Genomic DNA, 25255 nt, shown 5'->3' with positions numbered 1-25255 from the left:
CTGAGGATACCCCCGGTTTCGCCACGGGAGAGAAAAGCCAAAGGAAGGAGTCAAGACTGAAAACAACGACCACAGTAACTTGGAGGTGGCAGGGCAAGATGATTCGGTGGTGCAATTTAAGTTTAAGAGGCACACACTACTTAGTAAACTAATGAAAGCCTATTGTGAACGACAGGGTGTGTCAATGAGGCAGATTAGATTCCGATTTGATGGGCAACGTGTGCCCATCAATGGGCAGAATGAAACAGACATTGTAAATGGAGGATGAAGATACATCCAGTAGCAGACAGGAGGAGCTTACTAAAAAGGGAACATGCAACTCCAGAACTGAGCTCCCAAGGAAATCCATACATTTACAATTAGAAAATCATGATTTGGTTCATTCACAACCTGACTCCTGCGTATAGTTTTCTCTCTTCTTTTATTCCATTCCCCATTCCTTTATTGTACATATAGTACTTTACTATACATATAGTAACTAGGGTATGTGCATAGGAATAATGCATATCTGTCTCAGCACAGACTTGAACTCAGGTGCTCCTGACTCTAGGGCCAGTGCTCTATGCACTCCGACACCTAGCTGCCTCTCATATATATATTTTTTAACTACATGGCCGATGGTATGTTTAGATCAACATCAAGCAGAGATGGGGAGGGGAAAAAACAAACTGGTTCTGTGAAAATATCCCTTTTCTCCATTAGTGGCATGCTCATTCAACTTTTATCTTTATATTCCAGTAAGTTATTTTGCTTTCACTAACAACAACAAAAAACCAAAACCCACAAAAAAGATCTTTGCATACCTTGTTTGATTGGATAATTTCAATGTTTTTCTTCTATTATTGTAAAACCAAGGACAATTTTATAACTTTTTTTGTACCTAGCTGTTACATGTAGGGCAATCTCTGTCTCAGTAGGGATAAATTACTATAAAGAAATTAATCCTACATAGTTTTCCCTTTAAGTCAGTCACTTTGTTCTTTAAATAAACTTTTTGTTTAAACTTTAAAAAGAAAGAAGGAACTGAACTTTAGAGCCATGGGGATTCTGGTAAATGTTTAACAACTGGCTTTCTGGGGGAAAATGAGAGGCATGACAGACGAGTTTATTTTATGTTATTAACATTTCCTCTTTCACTTTATTAAGTCTAAACAAGCAGTAAAATAACAAACTGAGCCCTGATTTGAAGCATTTGCCAGCTTGAGTTGGCTGTAAGATATTCCTGAATTGAATAACACAGCAGAAAATGACAGGCCCAGCATCACACAGATGTCCATTAAATGTCAGAGGCAGAATTTTTACTTAAGTCTTTATGATTTAGCATTGAACCCACTAGGGTTCTGAACAAAAGAGTTCAGAAAATTCTTCCAAGATACAAAGAAAAATTGGTAGGTTTATACAATTTTTGCTGTAAGTAAGCTATCTATATTGTATTGTTGTTGTTGTTATTATTATTATTATGTCTTTAGATGTGTGTGTTTTATATATATATATATGTATATGCACATGCACATTATATCTCATTACACATCTATGTATATGTCTATCATCTAGCCATCCATCTACTTATCTAATTACATTTTTATACTTAGTATTTCCAAAACTCTCAGTGTCATTTCAAGCTACTAAAGCTGAGTAAGAGGTAGCATTGCATAGTGGCTATAACCACACTATAGCTTTGGCCTCAAGAGTCAGGAAAACTTGGATCCAAGTCTTCTGTGTCTGATTCTTGCTAGGTATGTCACACTAGGCAAGTTATTAATTTCTTTTTGCCTCAGGTAATCCCCCAAGGATTTCTCTACTAATTCAAAGGCATCCAGTGAGTTGCTTCATGAGGAATTGTTATGTTAACTTAGAAGAAACAATTTCTTCATTAAATTAGAAAGACTTTCATCAAATTGTAGTACTAATTGGATAAAAAATTGGATAAAAAGTTCTGTTGGATAAAAAAATAAAATGTCAAGTAAAACTGACACAAAGAACTATTATACTTTATTGTATCATTATGCTTATTTTTATCTATATTATATCTTATCACCAGATTTTCTACCAGATTAGTAGTAGTAGTAGCAGCAGCAGCAGCAGCAGCAGCAATATTTTATTTTCCTTAGGAACCCGTGAAGATGTTTTACTAAGGCTGTTAAAGTGTTAGCTGTTGTAGTCTGGAATGACACTGATGATATCACAGATAATTGAAGTTTGTTTTTCCACAGATCATATAAAACACACACACATATTTGTATATAATGTTTTACTTATCTCCTATGCCTGTTCTTTTGCACAAGCTCTTCCCAATGCCATAACTCACTCCTTCCTTGCACCTGTCTCTTAGAATCCCTAATTTACTTAAAATTCTTCAGCTCAAACACAATCTCCTGTACTAGATCTTCCCTGGTACTGTAAATGTGAGTATTGATCTCCCCAAATTATCTTGAATATTTTTATTTAATTATTTATTTTTTATATACTTATACCTGTGTAGGCTATGTGTGTCTGTCCAAATGTGGCTTGCAGAGAGGCAAGAAAAGATATCTCTTGAGTCTCCTTCCTCTACTCTTCTCTAAAAGAAACAGATTCCTTCCAGAAAGGGAAGCAGGAGTTTGGGACCAGAAACTAGCCACCTTGCTCTCCTTAGAGAAAAGGGGTATTTGGCTAGAATTTTATATCTATCTTTTCCCTTAAATATTGCTAATCTAGGGGAAATAATTTTTAGTTTTAAGCTGTTCTCTTGTTTGTTATTCCTAGATGGGAAAAAGTGCCATAAGTTATATGTTCAAGGATTGACTTCTTTCCCATTAGAACCCAGTTCCACAATAAACATACATAGCAAATAACAAATATATCCATTTATCAAAAAAGATAACCAAGAGAAATGAGGGAAAGTGTAGCTAGAAAGCTTTTGCACAAACAAAGCCAATGCAACCAAGATTGAAAAGAAAGCAGAAAACTGGGCAACAGCTTTTTACAGTCAGTGTTTCAGGTAAAAGCCTCATTTCTAAAATATATAGAGAATTGGGTCAAATTTGTAGGAATACAAGCCATTCTCCAATTGATAAATGGTCCAAGGATATGAGCAGGCAGTTTTCAGATGAAAAAATTAAAGCTATCTATAGTCATATGAAAAAAAATGCTTGAAATCACTATTCATTAGACAAATGCAAATTAAAACAACTCTGAGATACCACCTCACACCTGTCAGATTGACTAATATGACACAAAAGGAAATGATAAATATTGGAGAGAATGTAGGGAAATTGAAACACTGATGCATCGTTGGTGGAGTTGTGAACTGATCCAACCATTCTGGAGAGCAATTTGGAACTATGCCCAAAGGGCTATAAAACTATGCATACCCTTTGACCCAGCAATACCACTACCAGGTCTGTATCCAAAACAGATCATAAAAAAGGGAAAAAGACCCACATGTACAAAAATATTTATAGCAGCCCTTTTTTTTTGTGGTGGCAAAGAATTTAAAATTGAAGGAATTCCTTTCAATCAGGGAATGGCTGAATTAGTTATTGTATGTGGATATAATGAAATACTATTGTTCTATAAGAAATGATCAGTAGGCAAATTTCAGTAAAAAAAGCTTAGAAAGATTTACACGAACTTACGCTGAGCAAAGGGAGTAGAACTAGAAGATCATTGTACACAATAATGGCAACATTGTGCAATGATCAACTGTGATTGACTTAGCTCTTCTCAGCAATACAAAGATTTAAGAAAATTCCCAAAGACTCACATAAAAATGCTATCCTCATCCAGAGAAAGAACTATGGATTCTGAATGCAGATCGAACATACTATTTTCACTTTTTTTCTCTCTTGTGTTTTTTCCCTTTTGTTCTGATTCTTCTTTCACAATATGATGAATGTGGAAATATGTTTAGTATGGTTGTATGTGTATAGCCTGTATCAAATTTCTTGCTGTCTTGGGGAAGGGAGAGTGGAAGCGGGAGGAGAAGAAAGAGGGGAAAAATGGAACTCAAAATCTCATGAAAGTGAATGTTGAAAACTACCTGTACATGTAATTGGGAAAAAAATTAAATACTATTAAGTGTGTGGGAGGGATGGAGATTGGCTGTATCATGGATTCTTAACCTGAGGTTCTTAAACTTAAAAATATGCATTTGATAGCTATATTTCTTTTCTTCTTTTTGTTTTGTTTTGGAGTCAATTGGAGTTAGGTGACTTGGCCAAATATGCATTTGATAGCTATATTTCTTTTCTTCTTCTTCTTCTTCTTCTTCTTCTTCTTTCTTCTTCTTCTTCTTCTTCTTCTTCTTTTTTGTTTTGTTTTGGAGGCAATTGGAGTTAGGTGACTTGGCCAGGGTCCTACAGCTAGTGCAAATGTCTGAGGCCAGATTTGAACTCAGATCCTCCTGACTCCAGGTCTAGTGCTTTGTCTGCTGCACCACCTAGCTGTCCCAATAACTATTTTTTTTATATGATTGGTTTCCTTAAAAAAAAAAGTATACCAAGGAGGATATCTACCAGACAATATACAGAGTCAATGAGGTTTTTAGCTTGACTCAAACAAGAGAATGTTACAGATCCCACCCCAGTGGAAATTCCCTAAAGTCTCTAGTATAGTTGGCTGGGAACAGAGACCTGATCAAAATCTCAACTTCTCTATGTGTTGTATTCTTTCTATCATCCTTTTATCCCTTCAGGAACATGAAGAAAGTTTGGAACCATGGATCTTTTCTCAAGATATCTTTTTCTGTCTAGTTTTCACTAAATCCGCCTTTCTTATAGGCAGGCTCAGGGTATGGAATAAACAGTTTCCACCAATGAGGAAAGATTATGTAAATGACCCTTGAGACACTGGTTATACTTACATGTGTATATCCTGTCTCTCTTGGTAGAATGTAATTACCTTGAGGAAAGGGCCTTTTGTTTTTGTGGTACTTGCAACAGAATAGTTGCTTAATACAAATGTAGGAATTATAAATAGATTAATTAATAGGGATTGAATGGCTTGCTCTTTTGCTGTCTTTTAAGATCAAATCCAGCATCAGACTCTTACCAGATATGTAAACCACAGCAAGTCACTTAACCTCTGTTTGCCTCATTTTCCTCAGATGCCAAATGGGAGTAATAATAGCAACTACTTCTCAATATTGTCATGAAGATCAAATGGGATATTTGTAAAGTGCTTTGCACAGGGCTTAGCATATAGAGTAAGCATTATATAAATGCTTATTCTTTTCACTTCCTCCCTCCTTCCCACCCCTAAATTCTAAAGAATTAGCCCTGTCCTTGTCCCTATTGTCTTCAATTTTATATATATATATATAATACACACATATATGTATATATATATGTATATTATTTTCAATCTTACTCTCTTCTTTGGCTTCAGATATTGTTTTATGTAACCTACTCACAATATTGTATATTTAGAATCAATCTGGGAAAACCCAAAGTTCCAATCTAGTCTCTATGCTTGTCTATTGGATACATCTTCATGATGATGAAGATGATGATAGTAGCTAATATTACTATAGCACCTTAACATTTTCAAATAGTTTCACGTATTTTATCTCCTTTTTAAAAATTAATTTATTTTGAATTATCAACAATCATTTCCATAAGCTTTTGAGTTTTAAATTTTTCTCCCCCTCCCTTAATGCCTCCCTCCCCAAGACAGCACACAATCTGACATAGACTGTACATATATATATTCCTATTAAACATATTTTCACATTAGTGATGTTTTAAGAATTAGAACTAATAGAATAAACCACCAGAAAGAGGAAACCAAACACAACAGAAGAAAAAAATAGCAAATATCTTCTTTGATCTTCACAAAAATTGATTAGGTAGATACTATAATTGTTCCACTTAAAAAAAAATGAAGCCTAAAGGGATTAAAGTTCTTTTCCCAGAGTAACATAGTTAGGAATTGTCAAAGGTTCATTTTCCACTCAAATCTTTCTTCTTCTTAGTCTGGCACTCTATACATTATGCCATCTTGTTCCCTCACTGATGTTTTATAGAATCTACAAATGCATTAGCTTCCTTCTAAAACCTGGTACCCTCTCCAATTCATCTATGTCTTGAAACATCGCATCTATCTTCCTGGTAACCCAGCCTTGAAAGCTTAGAGCCATCTCATTTTTCTATCTCTCCACATTAAAAAAAAAAAAATTAGTTATCAATCCTTTCAACTATACTTCTGTAATAGCGTTCACATACTTGCTCTCTGTCCATTTCCACTTCAATCACTCTAGCTTCAATAATTTTGAAGAGAATATTATAAAATCATCTTAACTGTTTTTGTGATATTCAGAAGCTGTCCTCCCCAGTTTATCCTTCATAACCATGACTGTCCGGATAATCTTCATTTCCATTTCTAGATCATTCTACTTCTCTATTTAGAAATTTTAAGCATAGACATCCTCCTCACCTACCTAAAAGAGAACTAAATTGCTTAGCCCAGAATTTAAATTATTTCACAATTTAGCTCTAATATTCCTTTATAACTTATTTGGGGTACAGTCCTCCTTATTTATTTGACTTGCCTGTTCCCTGTGCTGTATCTTTTTTTAGTTTCCCTCCTATTTTCCTCTCCTAGGCTTGTAGTTAACTCCTCAAACCTCTTCCTTTCTTTTAAGATGCCACTCAAGTACCATTTCATCCATGAAGTCTTATGATTATCCCAGACGAAAATATTATCTCTGCTATTACATTTTTGATAACACTTACTGATGTTCCCCTTTTATATTAAAAATAAATGTTTTCTGAGTAAAGAATGCCCTGCTAAATACTTGGAGAAAATGATTCAATAGAATATTTGATAGATCATGTGATCCTTGAGAAGAGATATTTTTCCATTGTATCCCCGTAATCTAGCGTAATTCCTGAATAAATTCCTGTTGAATGATTGATTGATCTTACCTCATGGAATTTGTGACTTAAACTCCTTTACATTTAGTATATTATGCCTGGTATAACACTTATATAGATATATATCACTACATCTGATATACTTGATGAGAAACTATACCGTTGAGCATGCTATTTTGTATATTAGACACAAATATTATATATTAAACTACAAATATTAAACACTTATCACATGCTTTTACTTAATACAAATATAGATTATATAGAAAGATACCGAGTTAGAGATTGACACTGTGATGACAACAGAAACAGAGAGCTAACAAAACACACACACATACACAGCCATATACACGTACATAATATACATATACATATATATGCCCAACTATGTATATCTGTCTATTTATCTATCTATCTGTCTATCTATCTATCTATCTATCTATCTATCTATCTATCTATCTATCTATCCATCCAATCTCCTAGGCTACATTTAACCACTTTGAATATAGTACCTCTGCCTAAATCTATATAAATGAAAAATCAGCTACAAATATCAAGTATTAAGATCACAAGATTTTTCCAGAGGTATGGATCAATACCATTTCGGAATCAGGTATGTATGTGTGTGTGTGTGTGTGTGTGTGTGTGTGTGTGTTTTAATCTTGTCTCAAATTGTATAGTAGATGGGTAGTTCAAGGCAAATTTTATAGGTAAAATGGTTCATTCAAACTTTATTCACATGGAATTTTTCATTTTCTTAAACCCGTGTTTTCCATGGGAGCTGCTAGGTGGTTCAGGGGATAAAGCACCAGGCCTGGAGTCAGGAAGACTCATCTTACTGAATTCACATCTGTCCTCAGACACTTAGCAGCTATGCAACTCTGGGCATGCCACTTCATCTGTTTGTCTCAGTTTCCTTATCTACAAAATAAGGTGGAGAAGGAAATGGTAAATCACTCCAATATCTCTGTCAAGAAAACCCCAAAGGATGTCACAAAGTTAGACATGACTGAAATGACTGAACAATAATATTCTCTATTATTTTACACTCTTGTACCTAACATTTGCACCATGGCTAGGTTTAGATGAGTATTTCCTTAGTTCCACTTAACCAATTACCATCAGTTAAATTTTACTGTAGGGTATTTACTTCAATAATGTGTCAAGAACAAACATTTCTACCAATACCTCAGGGGCAAACCTTTCTCTTATACAATCTACTTATCTTGTGAGTTGCACTGAATCTTAGTTCAGTTCCTACACAGAATTAGTCTAACCAAGGTAGTATTTGGCACCACTGCCAGATGAATCCTTATCTCAGCAGGGTATTTTCTCTTGAAAGTCATTCCTGGTTCCTTAGTGCATCCATTAATGCTGAGATGACAGCAAAATTGAAACAATGTTATGTAGTCTCTAATTTCTTCATATAATATGGAAATAAAATTAAAATATGAACAAAAGCAGAGGGGAGCGGTCTTTTCCTGACAGCAGACAAGGTGGCAGAAGTGGAACAGAAGAAGAACTGAACCTTCTGGAAGTTCACCTGCCATGGAGTGGACCTGGATCAGCTGCTGGACATGTCCTATGAACAGCTCATGCATTTGTACAGTGCTTGACAGCGGCGGGCAGTGAATCAACAGGGGTCTACAGTGCAAACAGCATTCCCTCCGGAAGCTCCTGAGGAAGGCCAAGAAGGAGGCACACCCCATGGAAAAACCTGAGGTTGTAAAGACACACCTTCGGGACATAATCATTCTGCCAGAGATGGTGGGAAGTATGGTGGACGTCTATAATGGCAAGACCTTCAGTCAGGTAGGAATTAAACCTGAGATGATTAGACACTACCTGGGCAAATTCTCTATCACCTACAAGCCTGTGAAACATGGCTGGCCGGGTATTAGAGCCACCCACTCCTCTCATTTCATCCCTCTCCAGTAACCTGGATCCTAACAATAAAAATAAGAAGCTTATTAAAAAACAGTGCAGAGGCAAAAAATTCATTTCTGTTTTACAGGACTATACGTTGATTTCAGAGGAGAGAAGACCAGTTATACCATTTTCTCTCACCAGACAAACCAAGAAGGAGAAGTCAAAGTGAACTGTTGTGCCTCTTGTGGTCCAAAACCCTTTGTAACTGTTTTCTACTCAGGTAATCAGAAAATAAAGTTCAGGGATTTTATGATGCTTGGCAGATTATGATGGGCAACTCAAGAGATGTTCACTCTGATAAATCAGCCTGGGTGTCTTCAATGTATTTTCTCACTGTGGCTAAATGAATATCCTTTTGTTACCTTTTGCATAACCTGTGAATGTTTCCTTTTATTCCAAGATCAAACCTAAAGTATCAAAGACAGTCCTATGTCATTAGAGCCAACCCAGAATACCCACATAGCTATCAGCCCTATCCCTATTCTTTATAAAGTTGGCCCCTCTCTATATCAGTAGACTATTGACTTTGCTCTTTACCTTTTCTTTTCTACCTCTTAGGGGGGATATCTTTCTCTTCCCTTTCCTATAACATTAGCTATGGTGATGTAGAAAAACAAGGGTTTTAAAGAGTTTACCTTTGGAGTAAAATTAAGTCATGTAAAATGAGTGTGAGTAGTTAATAGTCTGGCAGCTGGAGTTGGAATCTTCCTAAGAAAGTGGCCCACAATGGACCAAGGTTATTGGTACAGCATGGATTTCAGTTCTTTCCAAAAGTGTATAGCAGTATGCTAGGCAATAATTTTAGCTGAGCCCAAATACCTCTAAACTATGGCAAAATATTAGAACCTCCTGTCTCACCAAGAAAAATTCAGTGAAGCACTATCTTGTAGATATTAACAAAAATGTTAACAATTACATGAAGTAATGAATGAAAATGGGAGATCATTTACCATAATTTAAATCCCTGGATTTGCTCACTACTCTGTTCTTCACTCTTCCACCGTTCTCCCAAAATCTGCCTCTTTGCTACCTTTGGAAGGATTAATAGATTTAAAAGATCAGATCCATGTGGTGGATGATGCTAATTTTTTTTTCCAGGTCAGAAAGGGTCTCAATATAAAGAGGTGATCATAATTAGGAGTAGGTCTAAGAGTACCAGAATAATGGCAAAGATGATGACAATCCATCATTGATCAGGGAGAATTGTGCTGAACCACCATCAACTTGTTTTTCTTTGGCCAATCATCTAGGACATTCTCAACCCTGGGAATTACATTTTATTGTGGAAGTGACATGAAATCTTTATCCAGTGAGAGGCCTCTTTGGTCTCCCTTTAATGGGGGCTTGGTGGAAACTTTTACCTTTCTATTGTTAACAGAAATAAACCACCTTGCAATAATGGTATCACATGCACCTCCAAATCTCCTTGTTGAGGAGTTATACAAAATTCACTGGGTATTTAATTGTAAATAATATGGAGAGGTCAATTAATGTTCTATATTACACTAAACAGTGGACTACTGTAGGTCTCCCTTTTGCCCCTGCCCATGCCAGTGCCCATCTTTCTACTATTAGGCTGCCCTGCTCTGGAAACCTCTCAACTATCTGATCCTATCTGCACTGCTACTTTGGCCAGCTCCAGACAAAATAATGTAATTTATCTGAATTAAGAAAAAGTCATAATTGTTATGGGAAATAAAGAAAAAGTTGAAAATAAAAGTGCCTAGCTTTATTGTATCTCAAACTATACTACAAAGCAGTAAAATTAAAATAATTTCATTCTGATTTAAAGCTGAAAAAATGTTTTGCAATGGGAAATATTAAGTACAGAAGATAAGGAATAAAGAAATTGTGGAGTAGGAACATAATGTTCTATGAACCCAAATAACCTTACCAAGGGTATAAGGGCTCATTATTCAAGAAAAATTGCTAAGAAAATGTTAAAGCAGTCTCAAAGAAATTAAATTTAGACCAATATGTCACATAATATTTCACTATAAGCTTTAAATCTTGAAATAGATAAATTATATATACATATATATACATGCATACACACACATATACTTATATATGTAGGTATGTATGTATAGCTATATATACATATGTGTGTGTGTGAATTTCTCATTGTAAACAAATTAGAGGAGCAGGAAGAGAGATATGTTTTGTAACTATAGAGAGTCAAAGAGTTCTTAACCAAGTAAGCAGTAGCAGAGATAATAGAAGATAAAAATACAAAATTTTGTTTACATGAAACTGGAAAGCTCATGCACAAAGGAAATGAAGTTAAAATTAGAAGAGAAACTGTTAACTGAGGGGGAAATATTTGTAGTATCTGATTAATCTCAATTTCCAAAATACATGTTACTGACTTCAATATATATGAACAAAAGTCACTCCTCAGTAGAATGTTGAAATCTATCTTTACTTGTAATTGGAAGAAAAATAAAATACTATTCAGAAAAAAAATAAGATGTTTTGCCTTTTTGGGTCATGGTGTTCAGCTAAATCAATGGTTCTTATTTTTGCCCATGAACTGTTTTCTATGTCAATAATTTTTCCTTTGAAATAGCTTACATGCCCTTTTATTTTTATAACATTTTGATGTGTTTCTTGTAAACAACATATCATAGGATTCTGGTAATTAATCCACTCTGCTGTCTGCTTCCATTTCATGTGAGAGCTCATTCCATTCACATTCACACTTATGATTACTAACTCTGCATTTCCCCCCATCCCATTTCCTCACCCCCCCTTTATACTTTTCTCTCTCCTTTCAGCCTGTCCTTCTTCACCAGATTTTTGCTTCTGATCACTGCCTCCCTCAATTTGCCCTCCATTCTAACAGCCCACCTCTTTTCTTTCTCTCTACCCTTCCTATTTATGTTTTTCCCTTCAACTCTCCCTTCTATGAGACCCTCCCTTTTCCTCTTCTTTCCCCTTTCCCCTCCTACTTCCCTGTAAGGTAAGATCAATTTCTATACCCAACTGAATGTGTATATTAATCCCTCTTTGGGCCAAATCCAATGAGAATAAGGTTCAAACAATGCTCACCCCATCCCTTCTTTTTCTCTACTATAATAGGTTTTTTTGTTCCTCTTCATGTGATATAATTTACTCTATTCTGCCTCTCCCTTTCCTCTTCTCCCAGGACAGCCATTTTTTCACTCCTTAATTTTTTTCTATCATCAAATCAAAAGCAACTTATACTGATGGCCTCTTTCTATGTATACTCCTTTAGCTGCCCTAATAAAGATATGATTCTCAAGAGTTACAAGGATCTTCCTGTATAGGGAAAACACATTAAATCTTATTGAAAAATGCTTTTTTTTTCTTTCCTGTTTACTTTTTTATGCTTCACTTGAGTCTTGTATTTCAAGATTGAGATTTCTGTTCAGCTCTGGTCTTTTCATTAGGAGAGTTTCAAAGCCCTCTATTTCATTGAATATCCATCTTTTCCCCTGAAATATTATGCTCAGCTTTTCTGGGTAGTTAATTCTTGGTTGTAATCCAAGCTCCTTTGCCTTCCAGAATGTCATATTCCAAGCCCTCTGATCCTTTAATGTAGAAGTTGCTAAATCCTGTATAATCCTGACTGCGGTTTCTTGATATTTGTATTGTTTCTTTTTGGCCACTTGCAGTACTTTTCTTTGACCTGAAAATTCTGGAATTTGGCTACAGAATTCTTTGGAGTTTGCATTTTGGGGTCTTTTTCAGGAAGTGATCTGTGGATTCTTTAAATGACTCTTTTACTATCTATTTCTAAGGATTTCAGGACAGTTTTCCTTGATAATGTCTTGAAAGATACTCTCCAGGCTCTTAATTTTTATCACGAATTTCAGGTAGTCCAATAATTCTTAAATTATCTGTCCTGGATCTATTTTCCAGATCAATTGTTTTTCTAAAGAGGTATTTTACATTTTCTTCTATATTTCCTTCTTTTAAGTTTTTTTTTCCTGATTCTTGATGTCTCATGGGGTCAATAGCTTCCACTTGCCCAATTCTAAGTTTTAAGGAATTATTTTCTTCAGTTAGCTTTTGTACCTCCTTTTCCATATGGCCAATTCTTTTTTTTTTTTCCCAGGCAAAGACAAGGTTTATTAGAACATCCACCATATTGGCCAGACTTTTAAGGAATCTGAACATTACTGAGCTATTGGATAGATTATAAGAATCTGAGCAATGGCTACATTTCAAGAATCTGAGCACCTTAATGTAGACAAGATAGACCTTACATACAGAAAAACTGTGGGAGAGATCCAGGAGTAGCCAAGTAGTCTGCAGGCACTGTGAGGTAATAGAATGCCAGGAACCTGGACTGTGTGGCCAAGGGAGAATGGAGCCTAGCTAGGATTAAGGGTGAGAAGTGCCCAGGGGCCATCTGGAGGTAATAGACAATGAAGGGCTAGGTAATATGATTGGGACATTAGGTGATAATGAAAGGCCAGTTGACAGGAGAATGCCAGAGATTTGGTCATTTGGGAAAGTCCAGGGCTTTTCCTTTTTGGGGTCCAGATCTTATCCTTAACATTCCCCCCTCAGACAAATAGGACCTAAATTCTTTTGGAATAAGGGACGAAGGTTTTGGCTTCAGACACTGCTTCCTGTTGGCAAGGAGCATAGAGCTGTCCCTGACTCGAGGGAGTCCCAAAGAGGAGGTTGACTGGAACTGAGCACAGGCTGAATCAAGGGGATAATGGGGGAACATTGGCTGGTACTCATGGTTCGCTACCAACTGTAAGTGAATGCCCTGTAGTCTAGAAGAAAAAAGACTGTAGGCCCAGATATGACAGGATGAAACATCCTTACCTCCATTTGGATTCAGTTTTGCAACCATGCAGTATCAAATCCATCTCATAGCCAGATTCAGGGATAGCCAGGTTGGTAACATTCCTTTTCAAAGGAACATAATGAGGAAACTGAGTCAAGGGGGAATCCATCTTAGACTGAGGCTAGAATTGTCCTCTCAGCTTTTCCCAATGCCGACTTCCTACCAGCGTCATATTCTTTGAGTAGCTTGTGGTATTTCTCTCAGATGGTGGATTATTGATTATTGATGGATTATGATACATCAGAGAACTCAAAATCAAATCCTATGAGCTTTTACCTCACTAACCAAGCTTAGGAGATTATTTCTATATACTTGCAAATTCTCAGAAGACAAAACCCAAACAAGCTTTTTGTCAAGTTTACACATTAAAACAACAACCAACAATAGCCAAATTATTTTAGTGGTAACCAAATTATGAAAAGTTGTTTGACATAATTAATACAAAAAGTTCACCAATTGGAACTTGAAAGAAACCCATTACCAATCAGATGACTTCAATTTTGTTAAATGCATTTCTAAATTACTTTACACAGAGAATCAACATCTCCTCATTAACAGTTAAACCTACTACTTTATTTTTTTTTCAGGCAATTGGGATTAAATGACTTGCCCAGGTTCACACAGCTAGTAAGTGTCAAGTGTTTGGTCTGAGGCCGGATTTGAACTCAGGTCCCTCCTGACTTCAGGGCTGGGGCTCTATCCACTGTGCCACCTAGCTGCCACTAAAACTACTACTTTAAAAGAGTGTGCTTATCCAAGTTTGGAAGCTAGCTTCCTTACCTTGAGCAGGATGTGCTGAACCTGGGTGATGCTTAGAGGCAAAGGTTGCCCCAGGACTCAAGACCATTGTCAGTGGGGCACATGATGTAGCTGCTGCTGCTTCCCCCTGCTTCCTTTTGCTGGGTTGGGGAGGGCAAATTCAAAGGTGAGAGGGGGAAGGGTGAAACTCTTTTTTCCTATAAGAAGGATTAACAGATGCCCTCTTGACTCAAGGGAAGGGAGTAGGAGAAGGGAGTTGACCAGGATTATAAGGAGGTATTTCAAAACTCCTTAATGATCAATCAGAAAACCTCCAGAATCTGCTAAGATGTTTTTAGCTGTTTTAACTTTCCCTGTAACCTCCATGAAGGAAGATTCAGAGGTGTAGAGGGAAGGGAGTAAGTAAGCCTCAGGGAACCAAAAAGCACCTGCAGTTTTCCCAATTCTCCTGCTCAAAGAGAATTGACAGAATTGGACATATGCTTCCAGATAGGGCATCTGTCCTTGTCCTCTATGTTTCAGAAGGTGTACCAAAGTACATGTCCTTGAACCAACCCAGTGGACCGAGACCCTAAGGGTGTCAGGCTGAGTGTGAGACAGCTTTGTAAGTGTTTGCCCATAAAGCACATCTGAGCCTTCCTAGGTTCTTGGAGAGCAACCTCAACTGCAGGGCAAGAAAGAAGGGCGGGGGTAGTCTTATATACCTTCCAGTCTTGGCTGGAGAAGAACTTGGGGTTCAGCAGTATTCCCTGTATGGACCACCAAAATGTTGAGATTTAGAGGTTTAGGGGTGTTGGGACCACAAAATCACAACATGCAGGTCCTGTCTAAAAGAATTTGACCCAAGCCCTCTTTCAGCCAAAAACAAGGTGTATTAGAACATTTGCTATATTGGCCAGGCCTTTAAGGAATCTGAACATTACTGAGCTGTTGGCTAGATTATAAGAATCTGAGCAGTGGCTTAATTTTAAGAATCTGAGCCCCAATTATACTTTTAAAGGAATTGTTTCCTTCAGTGGAAATTTTTTCCATTCATCCAATTCTATTTTTTAAGGAGCTGGCTCTAAAACCATGGTTCTATGCTCTTTAGTATTATATCTCAGGCTGGATGGATTCTGGTAGTCAAGTAAGGAAAAAGATTATGTAATACTATCTGTCGGAAAATAATCAAGATCTAAGTGTGTCAAAGACTGTTTTACATTTAAAGACCTTTATTTGTTTTTCATACATTTTAACTTTTTATAGCTGCACATTTTGATAAAACATTTCCATATTTAAAGTCAACTCCACAATTTAATTTTAACCTATAAAATTTGGCACACATGCCATTGCTACCTATATAGACAATATCTCCATCTTGTGGTGATTCTGAAAATTGCACTTACTGAATATAGAAGGAATGATTAAAGCCTGGAAGGTATTTCAATATTTCTCCCCTTACATTCAATGAATCATACATCAAATAAACACTACTTGGTTCATCCTATAATTTAGAGTGGTCAGTAATTATATAATAATGACATTTTCCATATGGAATTCTATAAATTTATAGTAGATCTACATTTATAACTTTTCTTATAGCAATGTCTTATAAGATCGTTTTTCCCGTTATTACCATTGTCATGCCTAAATTGATGGAATTTGGGAATTAATTGTAGGACTTTGTTATTGTAGAATTTATGGCAAAAGAGGGTCTATCTTTTCTCAGAAGTTAAAACACAGATTTTTCCCAAACAGTTCTTTAAATAAAAGGATAAACATTGTTAGATACTAACAAAATCGATTAATAAGTTATTTGGAAGCATTCTGAGGTTTATGAAAAATTCAATGTGTAATAGTTTTAATTGATTAAATGTACATTGACAACAAAAACTTGATGTGATCAGGAAGGAAATACAAACCAAACAAACTATTAAGACCATACCCAAGAGTCAACAGAACCTTCCCCTTATAGATTTTCTATATTATCTGGTTTGGTTCAAAAATCAAACTCAGCTGTGTAATTCCTGGAAATTAAGATAAGAATATTGTTCTGGTATCATCTCATGCAACCTGACTTTCAAGAAGCCAATTATGGTATTGTGGTATAGTATATCAATTTATTAAGAAATGAATACAAATTGTATAATAGATTAGGACCAGTCACCAAAGTCTTCAGCTTTGGCACCAGACCCCAAATACAGGGAAAGGCAGATTTTTATACATTCAGAACGATTAATCAAATAAAACCAATTAATTAAAAGGAAATATTAGGTAATCATTTCTAATTGGAGGAAAGATTAGGGACTTTCCAGTTTGTGAGGGAGGAGCAAATGGGTACCATTACCTGAAATCAGAAAAAAGAGGAGTCTCACTTCTCCAAAGTGTCTGTATGCAATCAAAGAAACACGAAAAGAGTAAATGATCAGTTTGTGACCAATTTTCTGATAGGACTTATAGATTGCTTGAGATGTATGATTGTGAGAAAGCTCAATGCATCAACCTTTGGTTTTGACTGGGTTTCTGGTTAGTATAAACTAGGTCCATAGTTAAGGGTCTCTAAACAGAGGTAGAAATGGACCAGTTGCCCAGCCACATAGGGCTAGGTTCAACCAATGTTTTGTCTCAGTTCTCACATTTGAATAATATTTTTCTCATGTGACAGAATTTGGACTAGACCTATAATTGATTAGAAAGAGAACTGTGCCAGCTGCAGAATTAATCACAAGATGGAGTCATTGTGATTCACTCAATTCCCACTACTATTTGCTCCAATCCTTACAATTCCCTGAGATTAGTGGACACTTCAACAGTAGTTAGTCTTCTCTTGATATTCTCTAGCCTTTGAATACCCTTCCTAAATATGGCACCTGTTAATAAACATAGTATTAGAGATTTGATATAGTCAGGAAGGGGTTTTGTGGGCTGCTCATCTGCCTAGTCCATGCCCTCAAATAACTTAATCACAAGTTGTTTAAATAAATCTGTTTGTCTTCCTTTCTTCCTTCCTTTCTTTTTTCTTTCTTTCTCTCTTTCTTTCTTTGTTTCTTTCTTTCTTCATTCCTTCTTTTCCTTTGCTTTCTTTCTTCTTTCTCACTTTTTCCTTTTTCCTTTCCTTATTCTTCTCTCCCCCACTCCCTTGTTTTCTTGTTTTCTTTCTTCATATATTCCTTCCTTCTTTCTTCTTGAGATTGAGGTGATACCACTGGAACATACAGTCTGTTCATTGTCTATCCTTCACACTCGTCCAATATATTTTTTTGTTTTTTTTTAATAATATCTTTCTTTGAAAATATATTTGGCTCTAATTCTCTTAGTTCTACCTGATATCCATTGAATTGAATATTATTATCTGGTTATTGGCCACTCTTTTTCCATTCATTGTTTCCTGTGTGGATGGTTGGTCAAATTCATATCACCATTTAGTCTGAACTATTTCTTCAAATTTAATTCATTTTTCTTCCTAAGGTTCTCTACATTCTCCAAGCCATTCTCTACTCAGACATCAAATAAATACAATTTTAAATATATATTTTTTATTTCTTTTATCTTTTTTTTCAATTTTGATTTCCATATTCTCTCCCTTCTCCATGACCTCTTTTTCCACCTACTGAAAAGGCAAGTAAGATTGTATCAATTATATATGTGAAATCACACAAAACATAATTTCTGTATTAGCCATATCACAAAAAGCAAGAAAAAATTTTCAAAAAATATGTACTTCAATTTGCACTCACTCATTGTTAATCAGTTTTCCCTCTGGAGATGGGTAACACTTTTTATGTTATTGTTCAGTCATTTCAGTTGCATCTTCACAAATTAAAACTTTTTTTTCCAGACTTATTTAAAATTACCCTCCTTTACACATTCTACTTGCCAGTCAAACTGCCTACCTACTGTTCCCCATTAATACACTCTATCTCCATTCTCTGTGATTATCCACTAGCTATCCTTCATGCTTGTGATATACTCCTTCCATATGTCTCTCTCAATCATTGGCTTCCTTCAAGACCCACTTCAAGTGCCATTTCCTGCACTATATTTATCCAATCTTCCCTTCTTATTATTCTACTATACAATATACTTTCTATGTATTTACATCTATTTTGTATTTACTTGTATGTGTTCATGTTGTTTCTTTCCAATAGAAAGTAAATTTCTTGAGTCATGTGTTCTTGGGTCTTTCTTTTTTTTTCAGTTAATAAATGTTTATCCAGTGAAAGATTATGAATCTGAACAAGTAGTTTCCACAATATTCCATACCTTATTGCAATCAACATGCCAAGTCAACTGTAAAAAGAATTGCCCAGAGTATTTCACTATTTATAGGGAATCTATTGTCAATTTAAGCCCTGTACTGGATCTTCTTCATGTCAGTAAGTGTACACCTTGGTGAACATACAACTCTAGGTTTTACATTTCATTAGATATTAACTATCTAAGTGCCTTTTAACAAGTTTTTTTTTTCTGTTGCTATATCTTTAAAGCAATCTTATATATTGCAAGACAAACATATACATACATACATACATACATACGTGTGTGTGTGTGTGTGTGTGTGTATGTGTAGTTGGAAAAGTATTTGGATCAGTAGGTGTATGTGTTGTCTTGGCCAACATTCTTTGGCCGTTATTGGTTTCATTCAATTTTACAGTGTCTTTGGTTTTTGCTCTTTTTTCATATACCTTAAGTGTAAATCTCTCAATATCCCTCAAAGCATTTCAGCTCCAACCTCATCTATATATTCCTGATATAATCTGAATGGAATGTTCATCTTTGTTATCTTTAGTACCATTTCTCCAAGTGTGGTGGTTCTGCTTTCTTTGATTCTGAAGGGAATTTGCAGTACAAATCATATTAGAACTTGTATTTCCCTTCTACTTTTATCCTTCAACTTTAACCCTAAATACATTCAGAGTAACTTTTCTTATTTTAATATCTCACCAAACTTTCTTAATCCTGGTATTACCTTCCCCATTTTTTATTATTTTATTATGTTTTTATCACATATACCACCTTTCAATCATTTTCTCACAGATTTTATTCATAATCATAATAAATATACATACGTCTTTTAAGTAAGCCAAATGTTTTTGTCCTCTTTCATTTCTTCTATCTGATAAATTTTTTTGGTCTATACCCTCACTTTTTCAAATTGAATATGAAGTTTCTAAGTGTGTTAGAGCCAATGTTTACCTTGGGTGAAATTTTTCTCCCACCCACAGTATTAACAATTCATTTCAATGTGAATAAATGTAAATTGACCTAAGAAAAAAGTCAAAAAATATTCTATTCTCTAGAGCTGTGATCTCAGTTTTTTTGTCATGTGACCTATCCATAAAAATAATACCTAAATACATATATTATTACATATAAATTATATATAATTACTATTATACTACTATGCTACTTATATTATGAGACAAAATAGAAATAGACTTTTAAGAGTTTGAGACTGATATAAATGTTAAATATTTTATTTACTTATTAATTACTAATTCAAGTCACTGAATTATGAATAATAATAAAAATGAGTTAAAAACAAATTGTGACTTTCAAATTAATCCATTAATAGTATTTTTTGAGATACAACCTATTATAATATATAGAGACCTATATTTGGAGTCACTGAGATCAGGGCTCAAGAGACACCTCCAACAGAACTTCCTGCATAATCCCAGTTAAGTGACTTGAACTTTAATTCTCCCAGTTAAAAATGTAAAGAGTAAGTCCACATTTGCATTAGTAGGAGGAGTTCCTCACTAGGAATGGATGAAAGTTAATGCCCTTATATCTCTAATATATAGAGAGGACTTGTGATTTCATTGCCAGAGAGAAATCTCAAATGATGAAATTCTATAAATACAGGTTGGCACCTTTTCTGAATCTATGGTTACTATAGACTATGCTGTACTTAATTTTGAGTTATAGTGGATTAAATATATATTTAAAATATTCTTGTTTAAAATTTCGCCTTTTTTTATTTGATTTTTTCTTTGTCAGATTTTATTAAATCATTTTTGCATTCACTTTGAAATATGGCTGACCAAGAGTTCACACCAAGAGTAATAAAATTGTCAGCTCTAACATTTTCTTGTTCACTTGTACTTGAATTATCAATATTATTTTCAATATATGGTTTGTTTGCAGGATTTTTAAAGCCTTTTATCAGTTTTGTGCAAGTTAGTTTAGTGAAAACTAGATATCTTAAACTTTATGTCAACTTAACTGGGCACATGAAAATACAAGCATATATTTAAGTCAGGGGAGCTAATGCCTTTGTCTCCATATTGTGAATTTTCACTTTTCCCTCAGAATACTGTACTGTTTTATGTGATACTCAATCTAATATGTGGACTGAGTGAGGGTACTAGTGTCATTTTTAAAAATTTTCACATAAAAATAAATCTAAGTGCTATTGTTTTATTCTGACACCCCAATTGATTGTCTTTCATTGTACCTCTGATGCTTATAACTACATTTTGGGAAGTACTTGTCTAACACCTGCCATAATCTAAAAGGAAACATAGTATAGTAGAAAAATGTGTTTGTATCCAGCAGACATTAATACAAATCCAGGCTCTGTCACTTGAGATTGGTTACAGATGTGACCTCTTTGGGCCTCAGTTTCCCTATCTGAAAAATTACCCTGGGAAAGACTCATAATATTTCTAACCTCAGTTCCTCAGCTGTAAAATTTGAGGACTGGAATAAATGACCCCTGAAATTGCTTCCAAATTTAAATATTTGACCTATGACTAGATTACCCATGAAATTGGTTAAGTAGTCCACCGTATTAGTCCATCAGCTCATAAATCTAAGAGAAACACTAAAAAGAAATATGGGCAGGTTTGAAAATCAAAATACAAAAATGGAAAATGGGAAAAAAAAACTTGGTGGAAAGAGAAATGGAACAGGAGAATAGAGATAATTTACCAAATAAGTCAAAATTCTCTCACAGTTCATAGAAATATTTGATTTTGCTTTTCAATGAAATATACATTTCTCAAAAGTAGCTAAAAATATAAGTTATAGTATAGATAGATAAAGAGATTGATACATAAATAGCAAAATAATAGAAAGGAAAAGCAAGCAAATAGTCCTCTGACACACAAAAAGCTTACATTCAAATGCAGAAAGAAAACATAAACAAGAAAGCTAGAAAGAAGGGACAGAGGATGGCATTCTGGGCAAGAGAAGGTGAAAGTTCATCTATAAGAGCACATACCCAAAGTTCTGGTAGTGAATGAGGTAGAGCTGGATGTTGAGGAAGGAAATGTGAGTATGATGGCCAGAGTACAGGTGTCTTGCTGTGAAGATGTTTGGACTTAGTTTGGGATAAGATAGGATAAGATAAGGTAATAATTGGATCATATTCCTAATGCTCCAATTTGCAGATACATTGATACCACCATTTACTTATCATACATGGTCTTAACCTCTTTCAATCTATTTTCTTTCTCCACCATGATATCTCAATTGCCTAGCTGCAAATTATGTGTTTTCCTTCAGTCATCTTCCTTCAGTTCTCTTAAGATTTTATTATGTTGAATACTCCCTACTCCTAGATACTCATTTCACCCCCCCCAGACTTCAAAGGTGGCAACCTCTTCTGAAAAAAAGAATATTTTATGTCCTTTGACATGATCAAAGCACTATCTCTAGTCAATCCCTGTTTTCCAACATTATAGTGACAATTATTTTTAGTCTTATTTTTATCCTTATTTTTACTATTTTTTGAATCCCTGGAAATGATGAAATGGATAAAAATGCTGCTTGCAAGTATTTAAATTGCTGTCTCAGTATCCTTCAGAAGCTTAAATAAAGAGATCTCATATAACTTTAGGGAGATAAGATAGAACTTGCAATAGTCTAGCAAACATAACTGTATCTATTGTTTCCATCATCTCAGTACAGACTAAACCAAATGCCAATTTTTATTGATGCTTAGCACTTATTTAACATCTGTCTTCCTCTACATTAACTGGAGCTCAAAATAAAGGCTGAATATGGTTTGTAATTAGTCTCATAATCAAAAGACTTAGAATTTAAAGGTCCTCAGAGAATATTTTATCTAGCTTTCATATTTTACTGATGAGGAAGCTGTAGACCAAAATAGATTAAGCAACTTGTGGAATGTTACAGGCAGATAATAAATAACAGAGATGAAGTCTGAGCTCAGGTCTTCTGAATACAAGTACAAAATTTGCCTCACTGCATATCATTATATAAAGCAACATAAACACATATAATTATAAGTATACCAAATTCAGTTTTCCTTTTTGTCATTTTCCCCCATTTAAATTGCTATAGTCATTGTGTTTTTCTCTTTCTACTTAATTCACTCTGCATAAGTTTATATAAATCTTCCTCTCCTCTGATTCCTTTTTCATGCTCCTCATACCTTATAATAGAGTAATATTCCATCATATTACTGCGTCATGATTTGTTTAACATTCTCCAATAAACAAGTTTCTATTTGGTTTCTAGTTCTTGGTTAGCACAAAATTTTTGTTCTGATTATTTTTTAATACATATCAGAACTTTCTCTCATTATGTGATTTCTTTGGGATTATAGGCCAAATGACAAGTTTCTATATTAAAGGCTATGGAATCTATACTTTCTAGAATGGTTGGAAAATTTTAAATCCTCACCAATTGAGTATCAATATTCTTGTCTTTCCATAACCTTTCTAACTTTAATTATTTCATTTATTTTTCATCTTTGATTATCTTTCATTTTTGAGAATAAGTTAAAATCCCATGGTTTATTTGATTTGTACTTCTCTTATTATCAGTGAATAAAACATATTTCTATATATTTTTTTGAAATTCTTAAAGATTTTTTTTAATTACACAGTATCCTTTGAACTTTTATCCACTGGCAAATTTTGTCCATTGCTTTTATGTCAGAACTTTATTGAAGATATTTGATGTGAAATTTATATGAAAAAGATATTTTATGTGAAACTGATTATCTTTTGTGCAAGTAAAATAAATTCCTATAAAATCTTATCTGCTGGGATAAGAAATAAAGTTGTTGAGGTAAATATATTTTCTTAATTAACAGCTTTATTTCTTATCTAGTAGATAAGATTTTATAAGAATTGACTTTATTTGCACAAAAAGTTGTCAATTTCACATAAATGAAATTACATATTTTATTTTTCTGATTACCTCTTCTATTTGATTAAGAAACACCTATAATGATGGATGTTCCTCATCTCATTTTCTTCTTTTTTCAAAAAAAGAATGATTTTTAATATTAAAATTCATTTATTTTGAGCTTATTGTGGTATGGGCCTTAAGGTATTAGTTTATACCTGATTTCTCCTGAACTTATTTCTCATTCCTTATTTTATTTCTCTTCTGTTATTACTGTAGTTTTTCTAGAGGTGGTGAAGGTTTGTGAATTTTTAAATTTGATGGTGATACCATGTCTATTTTATTAAAATTTATAAAATTACGTATCTTTTCTAGTTTTATACAAATGAGGCTTTCCTTTCACTGTGTCAAAAAAAAGGTCAAATTTTGTATTTTTTTCTAAACTATTTGAAGAACTTAATAATTTTCTCTTAATGCAAAAGTATTGGTTAATCATAGTGGAGACAGAGCACAGGTAGAACACTATTTCTGTGACTTTTTTTTCTATTTCTTATTTTTTTATTTTTTTAACCTTAATTACGGACACTTCCCAGCATTCTTTGTTTTTAAAAAAATGTGATTTTGATAGAATGTTTCTATTTTTTATATACTATTTTATAAGATTTTATTTAATATACATGGATAAATTTAATATTAGAAAAAACTAAATCAATTAATGAACAATTGCTGCCATCTGCTGGAAAATCTGTGAATTCTTTCCCATTTTAAAAATCAAGAGAAAGTGATGCTGATCCTTATTATTTTAGAAATATTCTATATAATATTATAGTAATAGCAGCGTTCCATTTTTTGAACATTCAATAATTTGTTTCTATAAAATTAAGGTAATACAATTTTTTAAGTTGAAAAATGTCACTAAATAAAAACTTAGTTTTTTCTTTAATTATATATAATCTCTTATTCCATTTTCCCTCAGCTCAATGCCATATATTAATTTTTAATACAACTTTCTCTGAGGATACATTAGCATCCAGGAACCTAGGAAAAACAACTGACATTTAATAGTATGAAATCAAGACATAAACAAGTTTTGTATCATATCTACTAGATTGGTGAAACTTAGTAATGAGCTCTTAAACCAGGCCAGGAGAACAATAAAAAAGTATAGGGGGGAAAATGACAAAAGTTGATTAAAAATAGCAAAACTTTAGAATTAAAATAATCTGCCAAATTTTAAACTACTGAATTTGAAAAATATATTTTTACTATAACTAAAAAGATTTTTAGCTTTTATTAAAGACAGGAAATACAATGTATGAGTGTTCTTGGTTTCTTATTCTTTTATAAATTAAGTCAAATGACATAAAACACAGCCTCCTGACTTAAACAGATAAGTAATAAAAAGCTAAGCATAGTTATTTAAAAAGTGAAAACAAAAATTATGGGGAAAGAAAACAAAAGGCTGTATCCAAAGAGCAAAAAAAAAATGGGTTAACATAATAAAACTTTAGCAATTCATGTAAATTGGGTATAAACACATGTAATCAAAAGAAGAAATGTATATTAACCCAGTAATCCCCAATCTACAGACTGAAGAATCATTTTTTGGAGGGTGGGAGGAGATATGACTCCAGATGCACTCCAAACTATGTGTTTATTTGTGCGTGTATTAATATATACATGTATTCAATAAACAAAAACCTTTTCTCACTACTATCCTAATCCTACTCCCCAACTGAAGGGAAAAAAAAAAACTGTTATGAAGATATATAGTAAAACAATTTAAATATCAACATGAGGG

General features: G+C 34.1%; 1 pseudogene; it reads left to right on the top strand.

Annotated features, from left to right (window-relative positions):
* Positions 1 to 610: 610 nt before the first annotated feature.
* On the top strand, positions 611 to 8792 carry LOC110223559 (small ribosomal subunit protein uS19 pseudogene; annotated as a pseudogene).
* Positions 8793 to 25255: the final 16463 nt, after the last annotated feature.

The sequence above is a fragment of the Phascolarctos cinereus genome, unplaced genomic scaffold (genome assembly GCF_003287225.1).
Source record: "Phascolarctos cinereus isolate Bilbo 61053 unplaced genomic scaffold, phaCin_HiC Scaffold_7;HRSCAF=346, whole genome shotgun sequence".
NCBI lineage: Eukaryota > Metazoa > Chordata > Mammalia > Diprotodontia > Phascolarctidae > Phascolarctos > Phascolarctos cinereus.
This window is presented reverse-complemented; position numbering and strand designations above follow the sequence as displayed.